We start from the raw sequence: 15,158 nt of genomic DNA on the forward strand, positions 1-15,158 counted from the left end.
ATATAACTAAGACACAAGGGTTGTCAAGATGATTCATTTACTCATTCAACAGATATTTATGAAGTGCTTCCTTTGTGCAGGGTACTATGAACAAGACAGATAAAAGCTCTCTTGGAGTGAAATTAGTAAATATGTGTGAAAAGTAAGCACGGGCGCTTGGCTCGTAATTGGTACCCCGTGATGGCTCACAGCAGAGAAGGCAATGGCACCCCACTCCAGTACTCTTGCCTGGAAAGTCCCATGGACGGAGGAGCCTGGTAGGCTGCAGTCCATGGGGTCGCTAAGAGTCGGACACGACTGAGCGACTTCACATTCACTTTTCACTTTCATGCGTTGGAGAAGGAAACGGCAACCCACTCCAGTGTTCTTGCCTGGAGAATCCCAGGGACGGGGGAACCTGGTAGGCTACCGTCTATGGGGTCACACAGAGTCGGACACGACTGAAGTGACTTAGCATAGCATAGCATAACAATGGCTCACAGTTTGCTCTTTCCCCTGCCCAGCCTACTCCTAGTCACTGCAATCCTATAAGCAGCCTCATCTCTACCTTATTCAAGTGCGATCCCATCTGGCTGGTATATCAGAGATGGTGTCGGGGTCCAATGAACACAGAGCAACCCACAGGCAACGTCTCCTCTGCTAAGCGCTGGAGCCGCAGACCAGTAGCATACGAGTTAATGTTATTCTGTTAGGAAAGGAAAGGAAAGAAACAACTAGAGATCTCTGTCGTCACCTCAAATAAAGCGCTGATGTGCCCGAAACTGGGCTTCCCTAGTGGCTCAGCAGTAAAGAATCACAAAGAGTCTGACACAACTGAGCAATTGAGCGTGCACGCACGGGTCCCAAATACAGTAGGTGGTGTTGATCCCGACAGTTGCCTAGTTTGGCCACCAGGTGGCGCCATACACCAGTAAGAGGCCATGGCTACCGCCGCACAGGCTCCGCTGCAGGCTTGGACCGGCTGGTGAGCCGGAGAAGGGGCACAGAATGAGGAACCGCAGGAAGTGAGTGAAGGCTAAAAATGTCGAGGCAGTCCAGAGTAGAGGCAGGAAATGTAGACTCGGTGATCAAATGGCTTGCTTCGGAGTCCCTGCTCCTCCCACCTTCCTAGCCCCTGGCCTTGGACATCTTAGTTTTAGATTCTCATTGAAAAAGTGAGAAGACCGGCTCAGGGTAGGTCATTCAGTGAGGAAAAAAAATGGAATAATGTTGTGGAGCACCAAGCACAGCATCCAGAACTTACCAGTCACACAGCATTCATCTGGGGCTGCAACATGGTAGAAATTCAAGACTGTATTACTGTTGTTAAGGGGAAAACACTAATGCGACTTTGCATACACAAAGGATTTTTACATCTGTTATCTCTAATATTTCTCATTTTGCAAGAAGGGGAAACGAGAGCCTAATCCACTGAAAGGGTACATGAACACTTAGTTGCTCAGTTGTGTCCAACTCTTTGCGACCCCATGGACTGTAGCCCGCCAGGTTCCTCTGTCCACAGAATTCTCCAGGCAAGAATACTGGAGTGGGTAGCCATTTCCTTTTCCAGGAGATCTTCTCGACCAAAGGATCAATCCCGCATCTTCTGCATCTCCTGCCTTGCAGGCAGATTCTTTACTGAGAAGGGCAGACAGGATGAAATGGTTGGATGGCATCACCGACTCCATGCACGTGAGTCTGAGCAAACGCCAAGAGATAATGAAGGACAAGGAAGCCTGGCGTGCTGCCGTCCATGGGGTTGCAAAGAGTCAGACATGACTGAGCGCCTGAACAATAACAGCATGCTCTTGAAAGTACCCCTCCCCTCCTTCCTCTCTGTCTCCTTCCATCCTCAGCAACACAGCTGGGAAAGCGCTGCCAGGGTGGGGTGTTTTATTTCCCAGGAGCAGAACCCGGTTCCTGAAGACTGGGTTTCACTCCCCTTTCCCCAGCCAACGTGCTACTGATTAATCTCTTTAAAAGGAGTAAAGAATTATTGGAGGGGAGCTGTCTTGGGTTATCTGTTTAATGATTTATTTGTTTTGAAGAAGAGGAAAGAAAAGAACTAAGGAAGTTCATGAGTAATGCCTGGCACAACACTATTTTTTCTTTTCTTTCCTTCTTTCTATATGCAATTGCATTCACAGCATGGGTCATTAATAGATCCCTTTCTCATTTTAAAATTAAGTTTTCAATGCTTTTGTGCACGATTAACAATGGAACAATTGGGCAGAGATAAAGATTTCTAAGGAAAACTAACGGTTGACATTCTGCTATGTTACTCATTTTGAATTAAAGCTGTGGTTTTGGAAAGACTTTCCTAGTGGTTCAGTGGTTAAGACTCCACACTTCAACTTCTAGGGCCATGGGTTGATCCCTGGTCAGGGAATTAAGATCCCACATGCCTGGAAGTGTGGCCAGAAAAAAAAAAAAAGCAACAATGTTTGCATTTCAAGATGCTTATTCCAGGGTAAATTCAGTTCAGTTGATCAGTCGTGTCTGACTGCAGCACACCAGACCTCCCTGTCCATCACCAACTCCCGGAGTTTACTCAAACTCACGTCCATTGAGTCGGTGATGCCATCCAACCATCTCATCCTCCAACCATCTCATCCTCTGTCGTCCCCTTCTCCTCCCGCCTTCAATCTTTCCCAGCATCAGGATCTTTTCAAATGAGTCAGTTCTTCACATCAGGTGGCCAAAGTATTGGGATTCCAAGGTAAGGGGATGAATAAATGTTCTTGGAAATTTTTTTTACTCAATTAGAAATACTACAGTGCCAACTTGGATGCTAGACACTTTCTGGTGTCTGATGGAGCCAGTAGAAAAGAGGTATAAAATTACAGTAATTTATATGGAAAGGAAAATAAATCTTCCCCTTCCACATTTTGCCATCATCTCCAAGGGTACTCCGGGTTTTGCCCAAGAATCACCTGGAGATTAGGGCACAGGTGGATGACAAGCCCTCCGTTCTCTAGTTTGCCCTGCAGCCTGAGGGTCACCTGGATCCAGAACCCCAAGGCCCCTTTTTGGGGAGGTGTGCCCCCCGCCCCCACCAGATCACCCGGTAAAGCCCCAAACTACTTCCTCTCCTTTCAGTCAAGCACACCCAGAATCGTCTTTCTTACAGAGTTGGTTCAATGAAAACCACACCAGTAATGCCAGTTGTGCGTGTGTGTGTGTGTGTGTGCCTTAGTATGCGTGTGTGCACTCAAAATATGTTTTTAAAGGAGATTAACTGAGAACCCTTGAATAAAGGAAAACCGTATTTAATCCTTCCTTCCTTCAAATCACAAATTCCAAATAATGATATTATTGTAAGGGCTTCAAATTCTGGCCAAAACAAATCTCTTGGGGTTTCAAAATCCTCTTTCACTGGTAATGAAATAAGCCTGTTTACAGAAGGCTGTTGTAGTTCTGTGGGCAGAAGGTGGCCGCCTACGTGGGTGGAGGCAACAGACAGACAGTCAAGAAACTGTGGGTAGGACGTTTGGACTTGGAAACCGGATGGAAGAGATGGGGGAGCGTGCGGGCGGTGTCATAATATTAATAATTACAGGGTTTGGGGAATGCGTATCTGAGCATGTGGCAGTACCCTAACTGACAAGAGGGAAATGGCAGAGAACAAGCTCCAGGGGAAAGTTTAAGGGCTCAGATGAGAACTGAAGTGAGAAGAGACCGTCTCAGTGGACCCCTTAAGCAGTGGCATCAGATGCCATGGAGAGGCCAACACATGAGGACTGAAAATGTCTCCTGGATGTAGAACAGGGAGGCTCCTGGTGATCTCTACAAGCATGAGTTTTATGGCATCATGGAGATGCAGGCAGACCAAGACAGGCTACTGAATGATTATGTGTTGGAGTAGAAAGAGTAAGCGGACACAATTTTTTAAAGATACTTTTCTTGGAAAAGAAACAAAGGACAGTAACCAAAGAGGGTTGAGAGTTTAAAGGAATTTTTTTTAATTGTTTTTGTTTGTTTGTTTCTTTTGCTTTTTGTTGACATATAGTGGACATATAACATTGTATTAGTTTCAGAGGCTTCCCTGATGGCTCAGTGGGAGAACTGAGAACCCGCCCGCCAATGCAGGAGACAGAGGTTTGATCCCTGATCCAGGAAGATCCCACATTCCTCAGAGCGACTGAGTCCCTGGGTCACAACTACTGAGCCTGTGCTGTAGAGCTCAGGAAACACAATGAATGAGCCCTTGTGCCTAGAGTCTGTGCTTCGAAGCGAGACAAGCCCGTGCACCAAGACTAGAGAGTAGCCCCTGCTCTTCACAACTACACAAGAGCCCACACAGCAACGAAGACACAGCGTAGCCAAATAAATAAATAAAATTCTTTTTTAAAAAAATAAAGAAAAAAACATTAGTTTCTGGATGCAACATAATGATGTAATGTGTATATGTAAGGAAATCAGTCCTGAATATTCATTGGAAGGACTGATGCTGAAGCTGAAACTCCAATACTTTGGCCACCTGATGTGAAGAACTGACTCATTGAAAACGATCCTGATGCTGGGAAAGATTAAGGGCAAGAGGAAATGGGGACGACAGAGGATGAGATGGTTGGATGGCATCACCAACTCAATGGACACATGAGTTTGAGTAAATTCCAGGAATTGGTGATGGACAGGGAGGCCTGGCGTGCTGCAGTCCATGGGGTCGCAAAGAGTTAGACACGACTGAGTGACTGAACTGAACTGAACTAACACCCATCACCACACAGTTTCAATACTGTTTCCTTGTAATGAGAATTTTCAAGACTAAATCTCTTAGCAACTGTCAAATACGCAATACAGTATTGGTAATTATGGTCACCTTGACCATGTATATTATATCCCCAGGGCTTATTTATCTTATAACTGCAAGTCTGTACCTTTTGACCACCTTCACACCTTTCACCAACGTCCCACCCCCCCCACTCTTTGCCTCAGGCCACCACCAATCTGTCCTCGGTGTCTATGAGCTTGATTTTCTGTTTGTTTTTTTAGTTTCATGTGTAAGGGAAATCATATACTTGTCTTTCTCTGTCTGACTTCTTTCACTTACCATAATGCCCTCAAGGTCCATGTTTTTGTTTTGAAGACGAGAAAAGCAGCTGCATTTATGTTTAAGTGCTGATGGGAAAGATTCAGTAAAAAGGAAGCGTTTGATGATGCAGAAGAGAGATTGGGGGAAACTGCAGAAGCCAAGCTTTGAAAAGGTTCAAAGGAATGAGAGTCCCAGTGAGCACATACGTGGAGCTATCAGCCTTTGTCAGGGAGTCTGGGGGTGCACAACTTGGGCTTTTTGGCTGGACAAGGGGAGCTGTCAAAGAATCCACATGCCCCACAGCCTCATTACAAAGTCAGGGTTAAACCAGCTTCACCCAGAGATATTTATTAGGCCCAGTTATCAGCACAGAAGACACAATACTGTTTATGCAACCAGGTCTGCAGGCTCGACCCACTGCCAGTTCCCCAGCCTCACAGGGTTGGTAGGTTGTGTCTGTGTCCATGTTCCCCATCCCTGACCCAGCAGCCTGGGGCCTGGCCATGTGGTTTGCTCAGGCCAATGAAAGGTGGAGCTGGAGAAGACTCTTGAGAGTCCCTTGGACTGCAAGGAGATCCAACTAGTCAATCCTAAAGGAAATCAACCCCGAATACTCATTGAAAGGACTGATGCTAAAGCTGAAACTCCAATACTTTGGCCACTGGGTGTGAAGAGCTGACTCATTGGAAAAGACCCTGATGCTGGGAAAGATTGAAGGCAGAAGGAGAAGGGGAAGACAGAGGATGAGATGGCTGGAAGGCATCATCCATTCAATGGATATGAACTTGGGCAAACTCTGGGAGATGGTGAGGGACAGGGAGGCCTGGTGTGCTGCAGTCCATGGGGTCACAGAATAAGACAGGACTTGGCGACTGAACAACAACAGTGAAAGGGAAGTAGAAGTGATGTGTGTCACTTCCAAGCAGAAGCTGTAAGATCCTCCCCCTTGGTCCCATGATCATTCTCTGCCTCCTGCCTTTAGACCAGCATATCCCATGAGGGGCTGCTCCCTCGGCCTCACGGGATGAAGAAGACCACAGAGCAGCGCTTCAGCCGACCTTCAGCCAACATGCCGGAGGAATCAGAACACTGTTTGTTATTGTAACTAAGCTGATACACAGGATCTCCAGCCTACTTTTGTGTGTGTGTGCGCTGAGTCGCTTCAGTCGTGTCCGACTTTTTGCAACCACATGGACTGTAGCCTGCCAGGCTCCTCCATCCATGGAATTCTCCAGGCAAGAATACTGGAGTGGGTTCCCACTCTATAAAGGATTCACTTGGACATCTTTCCCAAGACAACATTCTGCACCCTCTTTCTGATACCAGGTGGTCAGAAATTTCTCTAGGAGAAGGAAATGGCAACCCACTCCAGTATTCTTGCCTGAGAAATCCCATGGACAGAGGAGCCTGGTGGGCTTCAGTCCATGGGGTCTCAAAAGCGTCAGACATGACTGTGACTAAACAGCAACCATGGTTTGTCTTCCATGAATTATGTTATGGGATGTCTTCAAGTTCTCGCTAAAAGGTACCGAGTCTAACTGCTCCGTAATATTGTTGCCTACTTTATCTGGATGAGGAATGGATCTATAACTCTCCCCCCAGGGTTCACCCTCATAACTGTGAGAAACGTTTGACCCAAGTGGTAGATATCAAGAAACCCCAAAAAGATTGTCAGCATCTCTAGAGAGTTACTGAGCAGTTTTGCCAAATCCTGCTCTTTTTGTTCACACTGAGCTCCAGCCAGTTCGAGATAATGTCAGATTCATTCTGGCAGCTTTCCACGGCTTTAGCTGAATAAGCAAAGATATGTCAATGGCAATGAGCAATACATCTCGACTTTTGTAATGGACTAAGTTTGTGTTTCCTAAAAAGATGTATTGAAGTCCAAACACCCATTATTGCAGAATGTGACCTTACTTGGAAACGAGGTAGTTGTGGGTGTAATTAAGGGTAAGATGAGGTCATCTTGGGCTTCCCAGGTGGCACAGTGGTAAAGAATCCACCTGCCAATGCAGGAGACGCAAGAGATGTGGGTTAGACCTCTGAGTGGGGAAGATCCCCGGGAGGAGAAAATGGCAACCTACTCTACTATTCCTGCTTGAAAATTCCATGGACAGAGGAGACTGGAGCTTACAGTCCATGCAGTCACAGAGTCAGACATGACTGAGCACAGACACACACACACACTCGGCGGTCACGTTGGAACTGGAGTGGAGAGCTCAACCCAAAATGACTGGTTTCCTCAAAGAGAGGAAACGTGGACACATAAAAGCACAGAGGAAAGGTGATGTAGAGAGACACAGGAAGAAGGGATCCTGTGAAGATGGAGGAGGGACCAGACTGATGCATCTACAAGTCAAGGAGCATGGAGCTGCCAGAAACCAGACGACACAAGAGAGGAGACTTCCCACCAGGCTTCGGAGGGCTCAGGGCCTCACCGTCACCTAGAGTCCAGACTTCCAGCCTCCAGGGCCAGGAGAAAATAAATTTCCGTTCTTTCTAGCCATCCAAATTTTCCATACAGTTTTCAAGCAGGCCTAGGAAACTGATGCCACTTTCATTTATCTGCCAAGACTTTGGTCTCTGCCCTCTGTCGTCCTCCTAAACCTTCAGATCACTCCTAGATCCCACTCAGAGGGATGCACAGAGAGGAGAGAGAGAGGATGGGGAGGTCCAAGGGTGAAAATCCTCCAGGTGATGGGCGGATCCACCATAAACCTCAGGGACCCAAGGGGGATGTGAAGGCTCTGGAGGGGCTTTGAAGTCCCGAGGCTGGGCCCCTCCCAGGGGACAACACGGTTGTGTATCTGCATGTGTCCCTCTGTTCACCTTACCCCACCTTTCCATGCCCATCTTGCAAGAAGACGTGTTATTAACCGTACTTAGAATGAAAGCTGAAACAGATAGGTGTACACCTAAGATCATGCTAATTACACTTAAGTTTTAAAAAGTGAATTGCAGACACCATGATTGGGTAGGCAGGGCTGTGTTTGTGTCTTGGAGCCCTATATCAAGGTCACGGGTGTGGAGCTCTGTACTAATGTTATAGGATAAAAATCTCTGGAACTGACTGAGCCCCATAGTAACTGTTGCCATGAGCCTCATGATCTAAATGGGCCAGTTCCCTCACCCCATATTAGATAAGATATCCACCCTAGTATCCACCCTATAGCATTCTAAGTGTTAGTTGCTCAGAAGTGTCCCACTCTTTGCAACCCCATGGAATGTAGTCCGCCAGGTTTCTCTCTCCATTGAATTTTTCAGGCAAGAATACTGGAGTAGGTTGCCATTTCCTTCTCCAGGGGATCTTCTTGACTCAAGGATCAAACCTGGGTCTCCCACATTGCATGCAGATTATTTACCACCTGAGCCACCAGGGAAGCCCAGGGAACGCCACCATTCAAGTAGGAATTTTACCTGTCTTGAGACTATAAAAATTGATTTCTAGCCTGCAAAGGGGTTCTGCTGTCCCTTGAGCAGGTCCCCTGTTCTAACAGTGTCTCCCACTCCAATAAACTTTATTCTCCTCTCATTTTGCCTCATGTCTGGAAATTCTTTTCCAACCCACACATAGACCACGAATGTGTGTGTGTGTGTGTGTGTGTGTGTGTGTGTTTGAAGGCTTGAGGGGAGAAGAAAAGGCCTGAGGGAGTTATTTTAGAGAGTGGGGAAGTGACCTTATTAGTAAGATTTCTTGCTTCTTAAAGTCTATGTGAAATTTGTGATCACATCTCTAATAAGGTCAGCCTGCCCAGGTGGGTGGAGAAGGCGATGGCACCCCACTCCAGTACTCTTGCCTGGAAAAATCCCATGGATGGAGGAGCCTGGTAGGCTGCAGTCCATGGGGTCGCTAAGAGTCAGGACACGACTGAAGTGACTTAGCAGCAGCAGCCCAGGTGGGTGATTCCTCAGGAATGCCAGTGGCAGGTGTGGAGCAGGTGGGGCTGCCACGATCTAGGACTTGGTCTTTTCCAGATGATACAGCTGACGGAAGGAGGCGGCATTGCAGGTGTTTACCAGAATTTATAATTCAGGGTCGTGGAATTCTGGCTGGACCTGAGATGATGGCATCTGTGGGGAGGGGTTCCAGGAGGCTGAAGATTTGTTCCCATGGGGATCCTGGAGCTAATAGGCAGGAAGGATGGGGGATGATTTGGAGAAGAGGGTGTCTGAATGTGAGATTCCAGAGGTGTCGCACTTGCTGGTCATGACAAGATCCAGGGGTTGGGATTGGAATTGGGGTGGTTGAGATGGACGGAGTGGAGGAAATCGTTCTTGTGAATGGATGGTTATGGAAAGAAGAGGCCAGCGTATAAATGCTGATGGAGTTATAGTTGTATCTTAATTGCTAAGTCCAACTCTTTTGAATATGGAGTGAAAAGACTTCCTCTTAAGTGACTGCAGGGCAGAGAGTAGGAAGTTGCTTGAAAGCAGAGAAAAGGTGATTGGGGAGAGTGGGGTGGTCTCATGGTCTGGGTATCACGGGAGCTGGGATCATTTGTTGTTGTTCAGCCACTCATGTGTCTGACTCTTTGCGACCCCCTGGGCTGCAGCACTCCAGCTTTCCTGTCCTCCACCATCTCCCAGAGGTTGCTCAACTCACGTCCATCGAATCAGTGATGCCATCCAACCATCTCATCCTCTTCTTGGCAAAAAGGAAAAGGAGAAAGGTCTGGAAGGCAAGGACAAAGGCACAGAACCCAACTTGGGATCTGAGATCTGAGTAGTGTGTGTGTGTGTGTGTGTGTGTGTGTCTGTCTGTGTCTGTGTGAAAATGAAGAGAAACTGCAGAAGCCCTTGGGGGAAGCCCCTGTTAGGGAAAGGAGGCGGGAGAAGAGATGGGACTGTAGGGAGCTTCTCTGGACACAGAGCGGGTGTTCCTGGGAACTCAATGAATGTTTGGAGCCATGAGCATGAACAGCTGGATCAATCAGAGCACGTACTGGGCAGTTTGGGGATGACACTGGCATGTCCTCCTCTAGGACGTGCTAGAGGCTCTAGGATTGGAGTCCTGACTTCTTTCTAACCTGGTTGTTCAAAAGATGGTGGCATCGAGGGGCAGGGATTCCATTCCACCCCAGGGCAGGTGATGAGGAAGACTCCCCCTCTGAGTTTTCTGGGGAACATGGTGGCCAGTTTCCCCTCCAGGTGCTGCAGGGAGAAGCCAATTCTGACCCCTCGTTGGAAACTGTTTCTTTGACTTGCTTTTCATTGCTTTTGTTACTATGAAGTGAAGTGAAGTCACTCAGTCGTGTCCGATTCTTTGCAACCCCATGGACTGTAGCCTACCAGGCTCCTCCGTCCATGGGATTTTCCAGGTAAAAGTACTGGAGTGGGTTGCCATTTCCTTCTCCAGGGGAAATTCCTGACCCCAGGGATCGAATCCCTCTTACCATGATCTTACTTAAATAGTTTATCTCAGAATACCCTGCCCCTCTGCCAGACCATAAACTAAAGCGCTCTTAGAGCTCTTGGAGAGATAATCTGACCTGTGAATAGAAGAGATTAACATCACCTTGGAGATATTTTACAAGACTGAAGACCCTTTCATTTCACTTCCCCACTGCCTCTTCCTCTCTATTCTGCCTTTTGACTTTAGTTCCTCATTGCTTTTTTCTCTCTGACTCTACAAAAGAACCTGGCATCCAGACCCCAACAAGATGATCATTTTGAGGCGCTAACCTGCCATCTCCTCGGTCAGCCAGCTCGACAAAACAAGTCCCTTCCTTGTCTTAACCCCTCATCTCTCAGATTTATTGACCGGCCTGGCAGCAAACAGTGAGCCTGGACTCGTAACGCTGTCACTCCCAGCTCTACTGCTTTGCGGCTTTCTCTGCTTCCCATGGCTGCTGTTGATTGATTGTATAACAATGTGAATGTACTTCACACAACTGAACTGTATGCTTAGAAATGGTTTTGATGGTAAATCTTATGTATGTTTTACCATCATTAAAAAGATTTTAAAAATCTGTGGAGGTTCTCCCAAAAGCCTGGACTGGGTGATTTACACATGGCAGAGAAAATACCAAATAGCAGGAAGAAAACAAGTTATAGACCCCCATTCTGTTCACTCAAATCACCTCTGTGTCCCACTTAGTAGTTCCTGGTTCAGAGATTATCCAGTTTGAAGCTAGGACATCCACAAAGCCAGATTCTAAGCCCAGAAAGACCAGCCATTCAACAGCAAGTATATTTCAAAGAAGTTATTAAGAGCACTAGCTTTTTTTTTTTTTTTTTTTTTGTCTTTTGCAAAGATGTCTTTTCTCCCCCTCTTCTTTTTCAGATCGGAAAGCTTGCCAAGACAAAATAATCAGGTAATTAAGAACTGGTGTTGTTAACCAGCCGCTTCTGTTTTCATTCATAATAAGAGACCTTCCAATTTCCCTATGGAAAAGAGGTCTTGATCGCAATGATAAACCCAGAACATGGAAAGGATAGGATTCACTGAAGTCCCCTTTGGCTTTTGTCCAAGTTGGCTCTGGGAAATTTGGCAAGGCATGGGACATCACTTGGAAAACTCAGATTAGACAAAAGCCACAGAGGAGAGCTCCCTGGGGAAGTGGATCAAATGGATGAAGAACTTGGCCTACAGGGCAAAGGGGAACCTGCCAGGGACATTGCCTGCAGATGCTTCCCAGGCCTAGAATGGAGAGAAGAGACTCCCTACAGACCTCTCTAGGGGCTGTATTTAACTTTGGGGGCTCATCGCCATCCATTCATTTACAACTATGCTTTTTAAACAGAGATGTAGCAAATTCTTCACTCATCTACCCAAGCAGAGTGGGCCTGGGGCCAAGAGAAGGCTTGTTGTGTCTCCATCACCAGTCCCCTGACTGTTGAGTGAGCCGATGACTGAGAGGTGGGGAGGAGGGTGAGATGAATCAGTGTCCATCAGCCCCACAGCCAGTCCTCCCCCTGCCTGACCCCCCACCTCCTCCCTTCTGTTCCCTCTGCCTTTGTACCTGCCCTTGGATTTTCCCTCCCATCCTTTCAGGTCTTCCCAGAGTTCTATCTCAGAGCTGATATCTTCCTTAAGCCAACCCCTCTATTGTTTAAAAGCTTATCCCTTGATATTTAAGTGGCTTTACTCAGAAGGACAAGGAGGTGAGGATGATGATAATAAAGGCAGGAGGGTCTGAGGTATTGATTAATTTCTTCTCTCAGCTTCTAAACTAGGGTATGAGGCATATAACACACAGGAAAGGCAAATATCACAGCGTTTTCACCAGGTCCCCTACAACTGTGATGGGGAGGAAAATGTACCTTGTGGGTCGTGACCTCATGCAGCCCCTCCCACCACTCTGACTGTGTTAGTCGCTCAGTTGTGTCCAACTCTTTGCAACCCAATGGACTGTAGCCCACCAGGCTCCTCTGTCCATGGAATTCTCCAGGCAAGAATACTGGAGTGGGTAGCCATTCCCTTCTCTAGGGGATCTTCCCGACCAGTGATCAAACCTGGGTCTCTGGCATTGCAGGCAGATTTTTTACCATCTGAACCACCAGGCAGGTGGCACCCTGCCTCAGAATCATATTTCTGATTTCAGGTGTTGAATGGAAAGTTATCTCACTAGCTTATTGCATCAGTTCAGTTCAGTTCAGTCACTCAGTCATGTCCGACTCTTTGTGACCCCGTGAACCGCAGCACACCAGGCTTCCCTATCTGTCACCAACTCCTGGAGCTTGCTCAAACTCATGCCGATCGAGTCGGTGATGCCATCCAACCATCTCATCCTCTGTCGTCCATTTCTCCTCCTGCCTTCAATCTTTCCCAGCATCGGGGTCTTTTCCAGTGTCAGTTCTTCACACCAGGTAGCCAAAGCGTTGGAATTTCAGCTTCAGCATCAGTCCTTCCAATCAGCGCTTATTGCATGATCAGTGCTTATTGCATAATAATGACAAAAGAAAAGGAGTGGTGTCAAGATAAGACTGAAGATCTTTATCTAACGTTTCAAAGAAAAGACATGAATCACTCTGGAAACTGCCATCATGTAAAATTTCAAAGTGCAGTAGTAAACCAATGGCTTGCGATGATTTTGAAAAAGAAGCAGTGATCACTGAACCGATCTCTCAGGTTCAATAAATAAAGAAATAGAATGCCTAAGTAAATGCATATGCTTATAAAAACTGATGGATCTGAAGAAAATTGTAGGGAGATCCTGTATAAAGATTTCAGCAGGCATCTGACAAAGTTTCTTAAGATGTCCTTGATACAGACATACACAAACACACACACATATAGATATTTGATTTAGTTAAGGTGATTATGTTAGGGGAAGAACACTGAATGAAACCAACCACTCTGGCCAGGTACTGAAAGGTTGTTGTTGAATCACGCGAATACACCGGGATTCTTGGCCCCCGGAGGAGAAGAATTCAATCTGGGGCCAGAGACGAGGCTTGATTGCTCAGAGCTTTTGTGTAATAAAGTTTTATTAAAGTATAAAGGAGATAGAGAAAGCTTCTGACATAGGCATCAGAAGGGGGCAGAAAGAGTACCCCCTTGCTAGTCTTCAGCTGGATGTTATATAGTCACTAGCAGTCTGTTAATGAAAGAAAGGAATGTCTTATAATTCAGAACAGCACCAGGCCCCTCGCCCATAAGATGCATTTTGGGATAATCTTGGCACCAAATGGTTTATCTTGGGCCATAAAATAATTAACTTGAATCTTAAAGAAGGGCAGACCACCATACAAATAGTTTCATTTACATAGATTAGGGGAACAATATCTGAGTATAACATACTGGTTTGTCAAGTAGGTTTTGGGCCAAGAGGCGGAACCGACTTGGAGACCGAGTTTGGGGTAAAGGCGTAGTACATTAGCATAGCTTAAGACAAACATTTCCATAAGAAAAAGGCATTGGTTATCTCTAGGCTCAAGAATAGCTAACTTCAGGCGAAACCAGGTGTCATTATGGCAACACAGTATTTTAAGAGAAACCTCTCTTTAAATTTGTATAGAGAAGGAAAAAATATTGCTAGTTTGTTTCCTCCTGCCGCTTAAGAGAGATAAAATGTCTGACACTTGCAGGCTATTTCCTCCATTTGGAGACCCCTGGCCTTCCTGCCTGTTACCGTCTCAGTACCATAGTAACTATTTTCGTGAGTTATTTTATGACAGGAGGTCCTGGTAAGGAACATGAAACTCATAAGCTACCGCCAAATGGAAGAATTCAGGAAAGGTCAAAAGGTGATGCCATGAGTCCTACCACCTCCCAGAATCCTTCTTGTCGGCATCCATCTTGGCTGAGCAAAGCATGCGCCACCAGGAAGGACCTTAAGTCATAATGATTGGCCAAAGACAACCCAGAAACAAATCCCATCACCATAAAACCCAAGACTGTGAGCCACATGGCAGAGCAGTTCTCCTGGGTTCCCTTACCCTACTGCACTCTGCCCAGGCACCCCTTCCCATTAAAGCCTCTTACTTTGTCAGCACATGTGTCTCCTTAGACAATTCATTTCTGAGTCTTAGACAAGAGCCCACTCTCAGGCCCTGGAAGGGGTCCCCCTTCCAGTAACAATTAGCTGACTCAGCTGGTAAAGAACCCTCCTGGCCAATCCAGGAGACACAAGAGATGCAGATTCAATTCCTCAGTCAGGAAGAGCCCTGGAGAAGGAAATGGCAACCTGCTCCAGTATTCTTGCCTGGGAAATCCCATAGACAGAGGAGACTGGTGGGCTATAGTCTGTGGGTTAGAAAACAGTTGGACACATCTGAGCAAATGAACTAAACTGAGCACGTGGCACAATGGCACAAATAGCCATTTCATATAAGTGGAATCATGTGGTATTTGTCTTTTGGTGACTGGCTTATTTAGCATAATGTCCTCAGGTTCACCCATGCTGTAGCGTGTGTGCTTATGTGTTTTTGCCTAAGAAGGTGTCCCTGTCCTTCATACATGTAAAGATCCTTTCATCCTCTCCTCAAAAACAAGATACATTTCCGACAGCCCTCGTCTCTCTCTAGTTTATGTTAATGTTTATCTAGTTCAGTCACAGTCACTCTGGACTAATCTGTTGGCTAAAGAATAAATCATAAATTTAAACACCATCGAAAATCCTCACATAAATAGCATGTACAGAACAACAAAGTAGAAATCATGCCTAGCTGCTGTAGATTTTTTCCTATTACCCGCTCCATC

Source organism: Bubalus bubalis, chromosome 13 (genome assembly GCF_019923935.1).
Source record: "Bubalus bubalis isolate 160015118507 breed Murrah chromosome 13, NDDB_SH_1, whole genome shotgun sequence".
NCBI lineage: Eukaryota > Metazoa > Chordata > Mammalia > Artiodactyla > Bovidae > Bubalus > Bubalus bubalis.